This window comes from Bactrocera tryoni, chromosome 5 (genome assembly GCF_016617805.1).
Source record: "Bactrocera tryoni isolate S06 chromosome 5, CSIRO_BtryS06_freeze2, whole genome shotgun sequence".
NCBI lineage: Eukaryota > Metazoa > Arthropoda > Insecta > Diptera > Tephritidae > Bactrocera > Bactrocera tryoni.
This window is the reverse complement of record NC_052503.1, coordinates 1,539,365-1,555,736: the sequence shown is the minus strand read 5'-3', so window position 1 is coordinate 1,555,736 and position 16,372 is coordinate 1,539,365. Positions and strand designations below refer to the sequence as shown.

At 37.1% G+C, this 16,372-nt stretch overlaps 1 protein-coding gene across 11 annotated transcripts in view; it reads left to right on the top strand.

Annotated features, from left to right (window-relative positions):
* LOC120776357 (protein encore) overlaps positions 1–16,372 on the top strand; it is a 60,831-nt gene that overhangs the window by 13,866 nt on the left and 30,593 nt on the right. For 6 of the 11 annotated variants that reach the window (XM_040106923.1, XM_040106928.1, XM_040106925.1 and 3 more), the window contains exon 1: positions 12,658–13,030. The exons of 1 other annotated variant lie outside the window; for it this stretch is intronic. The gene's annotated coding sequence lies outside the window, so the exon portion shown is untranslated. Of the gene's footprint in view, positions 1–12,657; positions 13,031–13,429; positions 13,475–16,372 lie in introns of those variants that run through there. 4 more of the 11 variants (XM_040106924.1, XM_040106921.1, XM_040106916.1 and 1 more) reach the window with 2 other exon arrangements.

Here is a 16,372-nt window from a genome sequence, read left to right as displayed (position 1 = left end):
AAAACTGAAGGACTAGTTCGCTCATGTACAGATATACGGACAGACGGGCATGGCTAAATCGACTCAGCTCGTTACGCTGACCATTTATATACATACATATATACTTTATACGATCTCCGACGTTTCCATTTTTTTAATTTCTTTCCTGCCCTACAGGGGCTATTCCGCCACTTAATTTGCAGTATGTTGACAATTTGCGCGCACACCACTTATCCACTCACCCTTTTACGCCTGATTGTTTTGACGCTGCCTGCTGATGGATACACACTACTTGGATTACTAAATGTTACTCGATTTGTATAATATTGTATATTATATTAATTTAGCTAGTTGTTGTTGGGGTTGCGGCTGCTGTTGATATGGGGAGCGTTCCGTCTCAGCGCTCTCGGCCCGGGGAAATATGGTTGCGATTGTGCGATAAGTTTACTTCGGTTTGCATTACTTTTGGCGTGTGGCCAAATACTAAAATCCAACAAAGCCAACAAACAGCCAAGCGCTGTACATACATTCATATGTATATATGTAAGCACAAGCAAAGGCGACGATGCCACCAACCAGCAAGCGTGTTGGCAACAGTGATGGCATCGGGCAACAGCTAAGCAATTCACAAAAATCACAATGCTGTACAACAAGCATGATGCAAACACACACGCACTCATACGAACATACACACCCACACGCATGGACAAAACGTCGACTTGTTTACACTAAAAGTAAAAATTGTTTCATTCTATTTGATCAAGTGGCTCACTTTTATTGCCATTTTGGCTTCTGCTGCCTATGCTTTCGCTCGCCTGACACGCCGTGGAACACACACACACACAGTAATATATGTACATATGTATGTATATATTTAGTGCACACAAAGAGCGGCAAGTTGCTGCGGCAGGGCGGAAAATTAAGAAAATAGAAAATCTTGGAAAGAAAAAAGATAAAATACAATAAAAATATAAATTAAGATCGAAAAATTATTTCAAAGTGAGTGGTTATTTTGTACATATTTCGAATTTTTTCGATTCATTTGCGGGTTTTGTGCGCGCCGCTATTTCGAGAATTTCTTTTTACAAGTGGTCGACCGCAGCTGCACACACGCACTCACATTCGGCGACGTCATCGAATATTACTTTTGCTTTGTGCTCCTCCGAAGCTTTATTGTGTGCTTCATGTAGGGCGCAGCGCTGGCGGACGCAAGCAAAGCGGAATTGATAAGCCATTTTCGCGAGCAAAATCACATAAAATTTGGCTGCTGTGTAACTGCTGCCGCTGCCGCTGCCGCCGCCGCCGTCGCTGTGGTTGCAAGCACATTGGCGCATGCAATTTGTAATTTCAAATATGATGAGTCTTTTCAGGCGGTTTCGTCTGCGCGAGTGTGTGTATTTGTGTACGGCGTGTGTGTTTAGGAAAACACGAAAATCCAATCCCATTCACTTTGCTTTGGCATAGTTTTGCAAAAACGTGTGCCATGTCAGTTTTTCGAGTGAATCCACGACACACGCACACAAACACGGATTAATCAATTGCAAATGCAATATTTTATTTTTCTGCCGAAATTTCAGATGACGTGACTGTGGAAAAATTGTTAAGTAGTTGCTGCCGTAAATTACATCATTTTGCTCTGAAAAATTTTCTTACAATTCAGCCTTAAAAATATTAAGCTAAGTGGGTATTGGAAGTCATAAAAGCACGAACACATGCCTGTATTAGAAAAAAAAAATTCTGATGCTTTTTTCCTCAATATTTTCAACCAAACAATATTGGCGTATGGATCATATTTTTATTATATCCTGAACGGGGTAAATAAGTTTACCACGAAGTTTGTAACACCCAGAAGGAAACGTCGGAGACGCCATAAAATATATACTCGACTTAGCCATATTCGTATGTCTGTCCATCTTGTGTATACACTGGACATATTTCCTCAGATTTTGAGATAGCTGCGAACCACTGTAGCATATAGCTGTCACACAAACTGAACGGTCGGAATCAAGTGCTTGTGTGGAAAACTATTTTATTTGATGAGATATCTTCACCAAATTCGGCAGGGTGTATTGTTTATGGTAATGATGCAATCTGCGAAAAAATTGTTCAGTTCGAGATGGCATATAGCTGCCATACAACATATGGCTGACAGATCAACATTTTTGTAAAGATTATTTTGTATTTGTGAAGGGTCTTATGGCCGAAGTTAACAATAAATCTGATTTTCTTTAATTTGTAAGCAAATTTTTGTTTGCTTGTTTATCTTTATATATAAAAAGTACGTGTCATGTTGTTGGTCCGCGATAGACTCTTAAACTACTGAATCGATTTTAGTAAAATTTAGCACACTGTGTCCACTTCGAACCAATTTAGAAGAAGAGAAGGATAGTAAAAACAATTCCTAAATAAATAATATAGTGAAAGCTTTATTAAATGGACGCCATATTAAGCGGACAACTCTATTAACTGAAAGGCTGGTAAACAGACATTGAGAAAGCAGCCTTAAATTCGTTATTTTTTCCAATGAAATTTATTTGTATGAACATATTCAAAATTAAACCTCAAGTACAATCCCTTGGATTATGATACCGACAAACACGTTTTCGCCTTTATTCGTAAAAAAAAAATTTCATTGTATTGAATAGTTTATTATATGAATAATAGTATAAAATGTATATATGTATACCACGGCAACGAGTGGCCGAATCCCCTAGTACTTATATATATTTTTTGTAATCTAAAATCGAATGTACAGATCATGTCGCATTTTTAAATATAAAATATTCTTATATTATCAGAACTTTAACTTAAATTCACAACTTTTTTGACCACTGATAATTTTTCCGTAGGTTAACTATCACACTTCGTAAAGATACATACATATGTATATACTTTATGCTTGTGTGAATGGCTTTCAGTCAAAACTGTTTCACCATCAATTTTACTCGCATTACTGCTGATGGTGGCGGCTGTTATTGATTTGATGTAATCTTACTTCAATTAAAACTCACATGTTGTACATACATTCATACATATACACACATAATAAGCTCGTGCACATGACTATTATATCCTTAGAGGTTTGAGTTTTTACAGTTAGGGTGAAAAAATTGCTACTGAATATGCATTTGATTACTCAAAATATTAATGTTTTTTTAATGTACATCTTTAGTTCGAAGATCCATTACATTTTAAGAGACATACCCACAAAAATAGCTCCGCAAGGACCGTTCATTGTGAACATCGATATCAATATTATATTATCGATATCAATATTATATCATCGATATTTCTGTTTTTAAAATTAGTTTCGGGTTGTAGCTACAAGGGAAATAGAGTATAATTCAGAACTGCTAGTGTCGGAATTATAGTAATGAGATTTTAACATATAAGTGTTCTTTTAGAAATCTTTAAGGGAAATTATAAATTCTTAAAATAATTCGAAATTTTATTATTTTACTTTTCGAATGAATTCGGAAATTTTTGTGAAGAGTTTCGAGGTAATTTTCGTAGATAATGTTATATACAAATATGGAATACATCCACAATAATTCGGTACATTTATTTGCCGTTTTATTAATTTTCATGCTTTAATGGGCCTCCTGCTGAAGAGATATTAAAAATGAAATAATATTTTAACTATGTTCTCCATTATTTAGACGCACTTAGACATAAAAACGATTTTTTTACATTGAATTTTCTTTAACAACCGGCAGATTTTAGTTAAATGTAGAAAATTATTTGAAACAAAAAGTTTTTTCAAGCTTCTGTGAACTGTTCTCACTTGTTTTCTTACGATATCAAGATAAATGTTTCCAACAGTACTACTTACTTGCACGCTACTGTAATCGCGCATTCTTCCCACTCACCCGCTATCGGCCTAAACGCGCACAGCTTATTCCAAACTCACATCCAAAGTTGTTTCTTTTTGTTGTGTGTGTGTGCCAAATGCAATGCTGTCAGGTCATGTGGGCTAGTTACGTAAATAGTTTAATTGGAGCATGTGTATATGCCAACATCCAACTGTACATATTGGTATGTAAATCGATTTAGTACATGGAAGCTTATGGATATACATATGTACATACACAAGCGCTGTCGGCTGCCAGGACTGTAATTAAACTCTACACATCAAATGTGTATAAAAATATAAGATATTTAAAATAAAAAATGAATTTTCGTCAGTTCGTGAAATATGAAAATACGTAAAATATATAGATGATACAGCCTAATCACTCACTCATGATTTTTTTTATCTCGCACATTTATGCTCTTGCACTCCGTTTACTGTTACTCTGGCAAAACACAACTACTCCACTGCACTGCATCCCAGCCGCCAAGTCGCATTTGCGACGGCACAATTACACTTTTCTCGCCCATTATCGCAATTACGTGTAATGCACCACAAAGCACCAAACAAGGTCACATCCACACAAACGCACACACCCATACATACAGACGCGCAACTCCCGTCCAGCTGTGGAGCTGCAGCGCAACATGTAACCATCAGCAGCATACTCACATACACACAAGCAAATTGCATAAATCCGCGCTTTGCTCGCAACACTCAGCAGCCAGCAGCCATCCAGCAGCAGCGCCTCGCCCTTAAAAGGATACTACTTACTTGTACTTACAGTTACATTGTCATTGCTGAGCAGCACCCATGCTGTTTTTGCTTCATTTTCTCGTGTATCCCTCAAGCGTTATCCTTTGGCCTTAGCTGCTTTCGCACTCCTTCACAGTCGCCTGTGTCGTTGGCTCTTTTGTCGTCTCCTTTGCATCGCGTTTAAACGAATTAATTAAAACATTTTGTTGACATCGGTTTAATTGAATAATAAAACAACATCATCATTATATAACAACAAGGGATTTATTATGAGGCATTTAAGTTATGGCGTTTTTGCTTTTTATGTGGTGAGAATGCGCGAGTTTAGTCACATTTTCCATTGTCCTTACACACACTTGTGTTATTATGTATTCGAATTTGTTGGGGTAAATCGGGATTTGCCTTCCGTAATCTGTTACTAACAAACCTAGTAATCCTACTGATATAGTTTATATATTGTTTTCTTGTTGTCTGCCTGATTAGTGTTGTTTGGGATATCAGATTATTGTGAAAGTCTTCTCTATGCTGGATTTGCCAGGTCTGAAGCCACACAGATAATGTCCAATCAGTTTATTTACAATGGGCTTGTCTTTCACACAATACTGTCGAAATAACCTTATATGCAATGTTAAGAAGACTTATCCCGCTATAATTAGCGCAGGCTGCGGTATCTCCCTTCTTGTAGATAGGGCAGAGTGAGTTGTCATGTTCCAATCACTGGGTATGTATTCATCCGACCAAACTTCTACATATGTATCACCAAGTTCTTCACTAGGTACGCCGAAGGCCTGCCTGACAAAATCTCGGCAGTAGAGATTAAAAAATCCGAGCAGCCTATAGGACATTGTCTAGTCAGAAGATCTGCAATTTCGGCTACATGGACTTTGCTAAGAGCAAACAATTGGCCCCTTGCCACTTACGCTTCATTCCATGTTTGAAAGATCTCAGAGCCGCACAGGTTTTAGTTGTTTAACAGCGTTTGCCCAATACTCGGAAGGTCCATAGATCCGTTTTTGATAAAGAGGATATACACCCCTTCACTAATGTTACTAGCCATACTACAATCGGAGGAAATGAATACTTTCATGAAGGAACCTACACTTCATAGTAGTACACCTACCGCTACAGTCGTCCGGTAGTCTGAAGCTGGAATTGATGGAGATCAGCCGACAAAAGACTTTTCCTCCCATTTTCCGTTTAAGCTTCAATTCATCTGTGGAAAAGCTCACTGTTTGTGAACGGAGATGAAAGCTGCAGTGTTCCTGAATATAAATAATTCAAACGCCAACGACGCATACAAATAGTATATCTTGTGGACAGTTTAGCCGGCCATAAGGAATTCGGCCATAAGGAATTAACTTTTAACCTGCTTTGACGTGGTTTTTTCGGCTTTGGCTCACCTTTGCCACGATATTCGGCCGATTGATCGTCTGTTTCCGGGTCGTAAGCATATATCCAAGACTAATCGCCAGTAATAATACGTTTCATGACACTGTTTTACAGACTTTAATGCAAGTCTGTTTTTCGAAAACATTGAGTGATTTTGGAAACAATCCTGCTTTCACTGTTCCGAGGCCCAAATGATCTTTTAAAATGGTTTTCATTGATCCTTCCGATATTCCAACGATACCAGTAAGATCTCTGTTTTGATCATCAGTTGTTGTTGATAGTCGTCCTGGACGTGGTCGACCCTCTTTGAATTTTATTAATCAAAAACGACAAACAATTATCACCGAGAGGCTTTTCCAACAACCTGAAAGTTTCGGTACCAGAAGGTTGATTCCGAACACAAAATTTAATCGAACTGGAATTGTTGATTAATTACATTCATCGTAAAACTCGCGGAAACGCGGAACTTCGACGAATGGGTTTTCGCGCGAAATTCAAATTAAACAGTCTTACTATTTTTTACTCACAGTGTGAGCATTCCAAATCCTATGTAAATCAGAGTGAAATTACTGACATCAATTCTTAGGATTTTCTATTGCCTTCTACTCTTTGATAAAGCATTGAGCGCCAAACAAAGTCAATATAAACTGCTGAGCACCACAAAACGCTTAGTAGAGTACAAGTAGTTAAAAGCGAATGACAAATATGCATGATTGAATGATAAACGACAAAGGATGCTGCTATACAATTGCAAATACCACACACACATACACGGGCGAGGAAAATAATGTTCGTGTGAGTGTACGTCGTTAGTGCTCGTGTCATAGTCCAAAATTCACGACCATTGTCGCGCGCTCATTGTTCTAATATAATATATGTATGTATGTAGGTACATTGATAGTGACAACCTAGCCACACCCCCTGCCTTCAAATGCAAATGCACAAGCATTCTGTCGCACACATACACACACATACACGCACAGAGCAGCGTTAAATTCAAATGAAATCATGCTCACGCTGCACTCGAGTCTAGTCAAGTTAATGTCTCGCCAAGGCGCCGAACAGCATCGGCTGCACTCAGCCACATCCACATCCACTGTGCGATGTAGTGCACCATGCCACCGGCTTAATGCCACATGCTGCCACTAACACTGCAAAAGCAAGCTTTTTATTGTGCACTTTCGCATAAATTCAAGTGTGTGTTTGAGAAGCGTGTTAGCGCCAGAAGTTGCAATGCTGGTTGCTTGGCTTTGTTTCAGTACACTTCGTCACCTATGTGTCTATGTGTGTGTGTTGTTGCAGCGACTGCGGCCTCGACACAGCCATCTAAGCTTCAACCTCGTCTCCTTTTCCAGGATTTCAATGTTTGTTCTCTACTTCTTTAGAAATCACGGATACTTTGTCGGAAGCGTGCTGCACGGACCGCTATGCGCTGTCACGTTACTTCGTATATGTGTGTAAGTGTGTGTGTGTATCCGCTTTTATAGTGTATCTAACATGCTCTCACTTACACATATATATGTATATATTTATATTGTTGACATCAGTTTTCTCGACTTTTGTTATTGTGTGAGTCGTGTGACCTAAATTCGATGGCATAACATCCGAGCACCGAACGCAGCGCTGAGCATATGACTCTCTTCTTTAACTGTGAGACCATTGAGTAATATCCTTAACGAGCAGCAGTCTTTCGAATGACATCGCATCCACAAACGGTGCAGCATCCATTTTGGAAATTGTCATGCCAACACACACACATGCACATATATGTACATTCACATACATATGTACATGGCTGAATATTAAAGAAGGAAGATGCAATTTCAGTTTGTGTTAGTGCAGTAGTTACTTGGATGGGCGTATATGGTGTCTACATACATATATGCAGATATTTGGGTATAACATCGGACTTTTCTTTTAAGTTGTCAAACAATTTTTGTACATCAATTAATTGGAAACCAACTTAAAAGCTGTGAAAACGTATTGAATCCAATTTAATTCAATTATTTGCGTTTAGATGGAAGATACATATATCAATGACCTAGAATACGATATATTATGTTTGCTATTAAGTTTGAAACACCCAGCCGAAAACTTCGGAAATCCTACAAACTGACCGATCAAAATTAATATAAAAATCTTCATAAAACATATTTTTCTTTATTCGACTTGACGGTTTTTATATCAAACAAGGCTAGAAAGAGCTAACAAAAGGTTTTCCGTTGGATTCGGATACCTTTTCAGATACTTGTTAGAATAAATGCACCTTTGAAGGTTAAAGCTTTTATAATCTATAATAAGAGAACGTTTAAAAGTTCTATATTGTTTGCTAAACCACAGTCGTTTTCAAACTCGTGTCACAGGTGAGCCGAAGCCAAAAAACATATCAGAGTAAGCCAAAAATCAAGGTTATGTTGACAGTTTTCTTCGGTTATCTAGATGTTACGCACTCCTACTTCCTTCCGAGCAAGTTGTCAAGAAGGAATCCTATTTGAGTGTTAAGCGTCGTTTGCACGAATCTATTCGTAAAAAAAGCCGAAATTATAGGCCGAGAACTTTTGCTTTTTACACAACGATAAATCACCGTTGCATACTTCATTGATTCTTCGTGAACTTGAATTTTCGCCAAATTTTCAACCAATATCGTGCCGAAACCACCAAATGCACCTGATTTAGCTCCGTGTGACCCTCAGCTATTCAGCAAACTCAAACGACCGCTCCGGAGAAACCGCTTTGAGTCAATTGAAAACATTAAACGTGAATCGCTACGCGCATTGAAAGCTTTTCCGGAAATTGACTTTAACAACTGTTTCAAGGATTGGAAAAAACGTTGGCCCAAGTGTATTGGGGCCAAGGGGGACTACGTTGAGGAGACCGACATAGAATTTGAAGAACAAATTAAGAATTTTAAAATTGTGAACAAAGTCTTACTATTTTTTGCTCATAGTGTTCCATAAGTAATTATTAAAAAATTTTAGCACTTTTACAAGATTACTTTGACCATTACACTCAACCAACAATAAAAACACAACTACTTGTTGTTGTTTCTTTTTGCCGGAAACAAACATTTGCTAAGCTTATTTATTTGCAAGTAGTTATGTATGTATATGTTAATTTGAGCGCATGAGAATAAACAGTTAGATAAGTTCACGCTTGACAAAAGCCAGCAAGCTAAGCACAAGTGAGTGAGCTGATGTTCTTGAAGTTGCCATGTTGCACAGAATGCAACGCTGATGCAAGGAGTTAGGCTGCAGACGTCGAGGGATTTCTTTGAAATAACGCCAATCAAAGCTCGCCCCTTAAGGTTTTATGGAAATGGAAATGCAAATACCGGATCGCACAAGGCAAGTGCTAGTCTGTCTTGTTCCGGTGGCATAAAATAAATTTAAACAATACAAGTACTACAAGCAATAAGTACAACTACAACAACAACACATAAGTACATTTGTTCGACATGTCCGAAGTGTAGACGGCCGACAGCAGCTGTGTTAATAGTCTCAAGCGCTTTGCGGGGGCTTCGACAGCGCCTCAGAAGCTTTGTGTGAAATATTGCTACGCACTTAGTAACGCATTTACGCAGGCCTCCACGACGAGTGCCTCACAGTGCGGTGAGTGTGTGTGCGCCTGCAGACAGCCACCCCTCTGGTGCATTATGTGACTTAGCAGTGGCGTGCTCAGTGGTCGTTCGTGCCTTTTATGCACATGTACCATATACTTACTAATAATGTGTATATGACACATATGACGTTTACATTCACTCGGTCGACAGACACGGAGGCAGTAAAAATAGCGCATTCCACAAACACAGCAGTGTTGTTGCTGTTGTTATTGTTGCTGCTTGTGTTGATATTGGTCTTCAGTGCGGCCAGGCGCACGCTGCTCACTGCCTCAGCAATTCACGTGCGGGCTTCTAAGCTGCCTGTGTGCTTGAGGGTGTGTGTGTGTGTTGATGCGTGTATTTAAATGACTTTTGTGTTGTTGCGTCTCGCATCTCAAGTTGCCAATAAAAACTACTCTTTCATTTGTACTGCTTCTGCTGCTACTTACTGCTCACTGCTCCTTGCATACGCGCGCGTATTGCAGCGTTCATGTCCGTTGTAGTAATGTTTGGAAATCTGGGACATTCATTCGAAGCGCATACATGTTAATGGAGTTTTATTCGACGGGAGTCCATAGTATCCTTAATGTCCCTTCTCAATCTCCCATAACTCATAACTCACAACTCTCATGAAAATGAATTATTTCTATCTCCGTGCGTAGAGTATTAGGGTGAATCATCTGTATGGTGAATATGTGCATATGTACATATGTGCTGCATTTCATTTGTCATCGAAATGTTAATATAAAATCATCCGTACATGTGCATGTGTTAGTATTTTCGGATTCGATTTTTTTTTTTCAAAATCAATAAACTATATCTATGTCACGTTCATAAAGAAAACCATGTGAGATTAAAATATTCACCACATTTTTAGATTACTTTCCAAATTAATACTTATATATTGGCTGGAAAGTTGAAAATTCATAACAATTTATTAAATCGAAAATGAAGTAAATGGAGCTATTTTCGGGTCATAAAACTATTCGTGCTTGGCATGATGTTTGAGAAAATTGCAATACAAGATTTGAGGGCTTGACGAGGATTTTTCTCCACATTGTTATTGAGCTATACCTCTCCTCGTAATATATGTACATATATGCACAAACTTCTTAAATGTCCCAAATAATAAATATTATTCACATAAATGCATTGCAGAAATCCTTTTATTTCGTTTTGTTAACAGTGTTAAATTCGAATCGAACAAACAACTGGTATAAATGCAATGAACTGTCCGAATTGAAAACAGGTAGAACATCATGCGCGTCCAAGAAGTTAAATTTGTTGAAAAGTAAAAGTATGATTTTAAAGCTATAAAGTAATAATAAGTAAGCTTATATAAAAAAAACGAAAACTTCTAAATCCTATTTTTTTTATAAATCTTTCATTTTTGAGAGAAAAACATAATATTTTCGTATTTTTATTAAGAACAAGAAAAAAAGATAACTTAAGCCGTTCCTAACTTGTTACCCTTTCCTGGCTTATTTCTCATAGTATAAAAGGGTATGAAAAGGCTTTTATCTTGATTTTGATCGCTGAGTTTGTATGGGACCTATATGATATAGTGGTCCACTCTGAACAATTTGTTCGGAAATTGTAGCCCTGGCTTGAACTGTATCTGTGCTAAGTTTCGAAAAGATACCTTGTCAAATAAAAAGTTTTCTTTACAAGATTCTTGGGTAATATCTTTTAAACTCTTATGTGCAAAATTTCAGTGGTATCTCAAAAACTGAGTTACTAGTTCGCTTATATATAGACAGACAGATATAACATATAGGCAGACGTTGATCATTTATAGATATACATACATACATATGTACATATATGCATCAGATATACACACATACATATGTATGTATATTAAATTGGCGGTCTCCGACGTTTCCTTCTGGTTGTTACAAACTTCGTGAAAAATTTTATACAACAAATTCATCGTATAAAAACAAATTTAAACTTGAATCTGTGATTAGTGGATTCTTCGCAAAAACTTTTGAAATCCAAATAGATGTTTCGTGCGGAAGACCTACAGTTTCTAAACCAGTTTTCATAATCCATATCCACATTCTTCTTACTAAAATGGTTTAGAGCACAATTAACATAACATAAATAACATAATTAATTTAATTTTAATTGAAAATTTATTTTTTTAATTATTTTTTAATTTATAAGCAATACAGCTTCTATTGTATGTACATACATATGTACATTTCTTTAACGTTGAACAACAACATCATGCTTTGTTGCGCCAGTGACCTTGCTTTTCGTGTGGCCCATAAGTGTACCTTAGTAAGTGCGTTGTTGTCCTACAGGACGCGAAACCACTGTTCGGACTGACGTGAGCTGTCCGCGATAGATCCTTTTCACTTTTCAATTTTTTTTGTCTACACAATAAATAATTTTTCTGATCTCTTCTTCTTCCACAAGAAATCCTTAAACTAGTATAAATATGGAAGTAAAACAAAACTATTAATTTTTACCCACATAAATTTATATTACATATGTAAATATGTTCGTATGTATATACATATGTATTTATCTAAAACTTTGTATGTATGTTATGATGATTACAGTAACAACAATAAAATGCCTGAAACAGCACAGAAAATCACCCCATTATAAAGTTTCCCAGTTTTAACCTGTTTCACGAAGAAGAGCCTGCTGGTACGACACGTTTTTCATTTATTCTCATCTCCTTTTTCTGGGCTCTCACATACTTGATTTTGCGCTGGCGCTTAAGTTTGCTGTATTTATTTATTCTTTTGTTTTGAAAAACCTCTCTCTTTCTCTCACTTATTGTACAATATGCCTACCACATTGAACTTATAAGTTTAACGATTTGGGTTCGGAAAGCATGCATAATATAGCGTAGTGGAGTGGCGATAGCATGGGCAATGGATAGCGGCGAGTGGTAGTGGCTCTCTCGCCAGCAGTCGGCTAGCACAAATTCACTCACGCGCCACCCAACGCAGCAAGGATGAATATAATGAAAGAGCGAAAGGTGTATGCAAGAATAACTGAATAAACTGAGTTGAAATAAATCAACCCAGAACTGCTTGGCCCAGTATCAATTCGTACGTTCCCCATAATGTCTGCCATAATAGTGGATACGTCGTGGTCGCCGTGTACGGAAGCAAATCAGTAGAAGCAGGAATTCAAAGGCTCAGTGTTCTATGCAATAGTGAATGTAGCAAAGAAAAAAGAATATACATATATATGTATGTATACATATATGTACACATATATCTAAGGAAAAAGAAAAGAATGTACAAAATGCACCAAAAGTAGTGAAAAGCTTTGAGGAAATCGTCTTGTTTTTCTACAAAATTTTGCACAATTTTACGCGAAACCTTCAGAGAATGTCTAAAAAATGTATGTAAAATCGGAAACGAAATATGTATGTTTAAAACGAAAATCGCCACAAAGTGCTCGAATATAGAGCGGAAAATAGTGTGAGCAAAGTAAGCGAAAAGTGTGGTACATCATTTTGAACAAAAATCCATGTGAAAAACTACCTGTAAACTTAGTTAAAAGTTATGAATTAAATGGGAAAAATTATTTTGCTTTTTATCGTACGAAAATTTTTTCTTCTTTTGCCATCCATACACACACGCACACATGAGCACGTACATACGCACGCACACAAGTGTAAAGGCACAAGCACACATTTTTCACAACTTCGTTGTCGTCGTCGAAGACGTGCTCGTTGGCGTTTTCAACGTCGTTAATTGCAGGCAGGCAGGCAAGCACCAGGCCGAGCGAATAGCTCACTATTGCAACCTTGTTGTTGTGACGGTCGTCATTGCTGTCGTCTTCAGCGTAGTAGTGTTGTCGTTAGACAGACAGACGGACAGGCAGTTAACGATTCTGCTCGACTGGAGCACCCCTACGGAAGGGCACTTCAAGTAATATGAAAAGGAAAAATCTCTATAAATTATTTAGTGTATCTTGTATTTATGCAGGTTCGGTGCTGTAAAGTGCATTTTGTAGGAAACTTAAAAAATGTTGATACTCAATAAAAAAATAATATAAATCAATATTATTTGAAATTTCAAAAAGTGACACAAATTCAAAATGCGCCGAAAATTTTTCTAAATTTTGAAATTTCCGATCAATTTGCCTGTGCGAAGTGATAGTATGAAATCGTGAATAAAAGCAAACTTAAACAAAAAATTCTTCGCACAAGCTCCCCAAATAATATCCGGAAATGCATCATATTCCTCGTGTCAATAGACAACATTTGAAAAACAACAAAAATATAATAGCCAACATAAAATGACAAGCCAACTGTGCTTCTGCACGAGCTAACCAGCAGCACTAACAACTATAACACAACAACAAAGCATTCTGCATTCGCACAAAGCAATCGCCATGAAAAGTGTTCGGGCGCAAAATAAGCTAGTGAATGAGCGCAATCGTGTGAGAGACTTTCGAAAATTAGTTTACTAGCCAAATATATGTGCGCGCTCTCGGCTCCCGAAAATTTCACCACCCACCCACACATACCGATTCCACAATTCACATACTCATAGCGTTCATACATACATACATACATACATAGTATAAGTGGTATAAAGCAATGCAACTGTCAGCTGGCTTGGAGAAAAACACAATGAAAGGAAGATGTGCAATTGACACAAAGAAAAAAACATTCTCTCACAGTGTTGCCATTCTTCGAGTTTTATTTCGAAGCTTTTACAAAATACTCGCTTTTTAAATGAGAAAATGGAAATGTATAGTCTTTGAGCAAGCAGGGAACTTTAAAGCATAATTAGAAATTTTGCCTCTACTTATTTATATGGATAAATTGTCTAAATCTTAGTAGTAGTAGTAATTTGAAAAATGTTGTACCATTAAATTATTTCCGCAATATTGAAAACTAAAACATTCTTCATTTTTCCGAGCTCATATCTCCCTTAAATTATTTTTTCTTCTGTTTTCGTCACTTACTATTACTTTTTTTCATTTTTACCATTTTTACCATTTTCGAAGGCAGGATTTGTTAACTGCTCACCATAGGTCTTTGAGTGAAGTGAAGTAATGAATATCCGTACCTAAACCAGTAACTTCACCTAAAATCTATGTTTACAATACGAATATATGTATGCGAGAACACTTACCATAAATCAGAAACACCATCAAACTTCGGTACTCTTAACCGGTGGTTGAGGTTTCTGCCTGTTTTGAGGTAAATTGTGTTAAGTGAATTCAAAATAAACATTCGTCGAATTGAATATTACTGTTTACATCACAGAAACTGTTTAAATCCGTAATTTAATCCGTTTTAAATTATGTGAATCGAAGAAAAAACACTCTTAAGTCACGAGTCTCTTGAATTTAATTTCCTAATATACCTTTGTTGTTGCAACCGGATGCAAATTTTTAGGCGATAAACTCAAATGCATATTTCATTAATCGCAAAATATAGAATATGCAGATCTGTACTTTGATTTTCTTAGTGCCAAGGAGCTTATAGCCCTGACAGACGAGCAAAATTAATACGCATTAAGCAACGCTAATGCGCATTGAAATTGTATGGTGACAAACGGCAGACTTGTGCATTTAGACAGCTGATTGTGAAATTTGTTTATTTATTTAAAAAAAAGTAAAATAAAAATGAATAAAGGCAATTATTAATAGAAATTTTGGTATTTTTGGAAAATCAATATAAATTTAACGAAAAACTACGTTTATCATTAACTACGTTCAAAGATAATAGAGTTAAATTAAAAGCAATAATTGATTGTAATGCGAAAAAAGTGTGCGAAAAAGTTAAGAATATTGGAAAAATGGATAGCAAACTGTGCGTTGTTGATTTTCTGCCATCTAAAAATATTAAAATTTGTTTTTGTTAATATACTTGCCCATAATTTAATTAGCAATATAGAACTGCTTACCTCTGATGCTGCAAACGCAAAGGCGGCAGACTTCAAGCGACATCTGTCAAAAAATAGCAAAAATCGGTAATTTTTGAGCAGTGTTGCCTACTCAAATTTGGTAAATTCAGCTAAATGCACGATATTCTTGTGCATTACAAATTTGGATTAACATGGGTCAAACGCGCAAGTAAATGTAAATTAAGCCCGCTAATGCAAATTAGCGCTGTCGTCTGTCAGGGCTATTAGTGATTGCCATTGACTTCTCATATACGCAGTTCTATCAGCGAGGTATGGCAATCACTATGTCAAGAAAATTTACTCTTTGTTGCGTGTTTTCTCACATACTCACACATACGGGACGTCTTCCGAAGGGTGCGTTGTAGAACTCTCCACACGCTACGAAATGTGCTCGCAAAGTGAATTGATAATGACGTTGTAGAGAATTTTCCGAGTCACAAAGAAGACTAACAAAAGCACGGTGGTAGGGGCGCGAACACACACACGCACACTGCTGTCGCGTATTACGTATGCAAGTGTGTGAGAATGTGTGTCGATATGACGAAGTGCCCCACTGCCAACGATTGAATTTTTTTGGCGTAAGCATTTTTTGCATGAGGCAGGCCAGACAAGCGAGCAGCAACCACCAGCTGTAAAAATGCGTATACGCGCATAAAAGCGTATCTGTGTGTGTGTTCGTGCGGATATGTTACTTCTGAACAGCGAACTGCAAGACTTTCCGGAGTAGTAGAAAATATTTTGTTGCATATCAAGTTCATAAATGAGGGTTTAAAATGAGTGTCGTGCAAAATGGAATAATATTTGAATATTTCATGCGAATATTATCGTCTCAGTGGTAAACTTGTGCCTTTGTCAAGGGTATTCACTCACACATTTAGAGTAAATCGAAATTGGTTTATTTAGGAA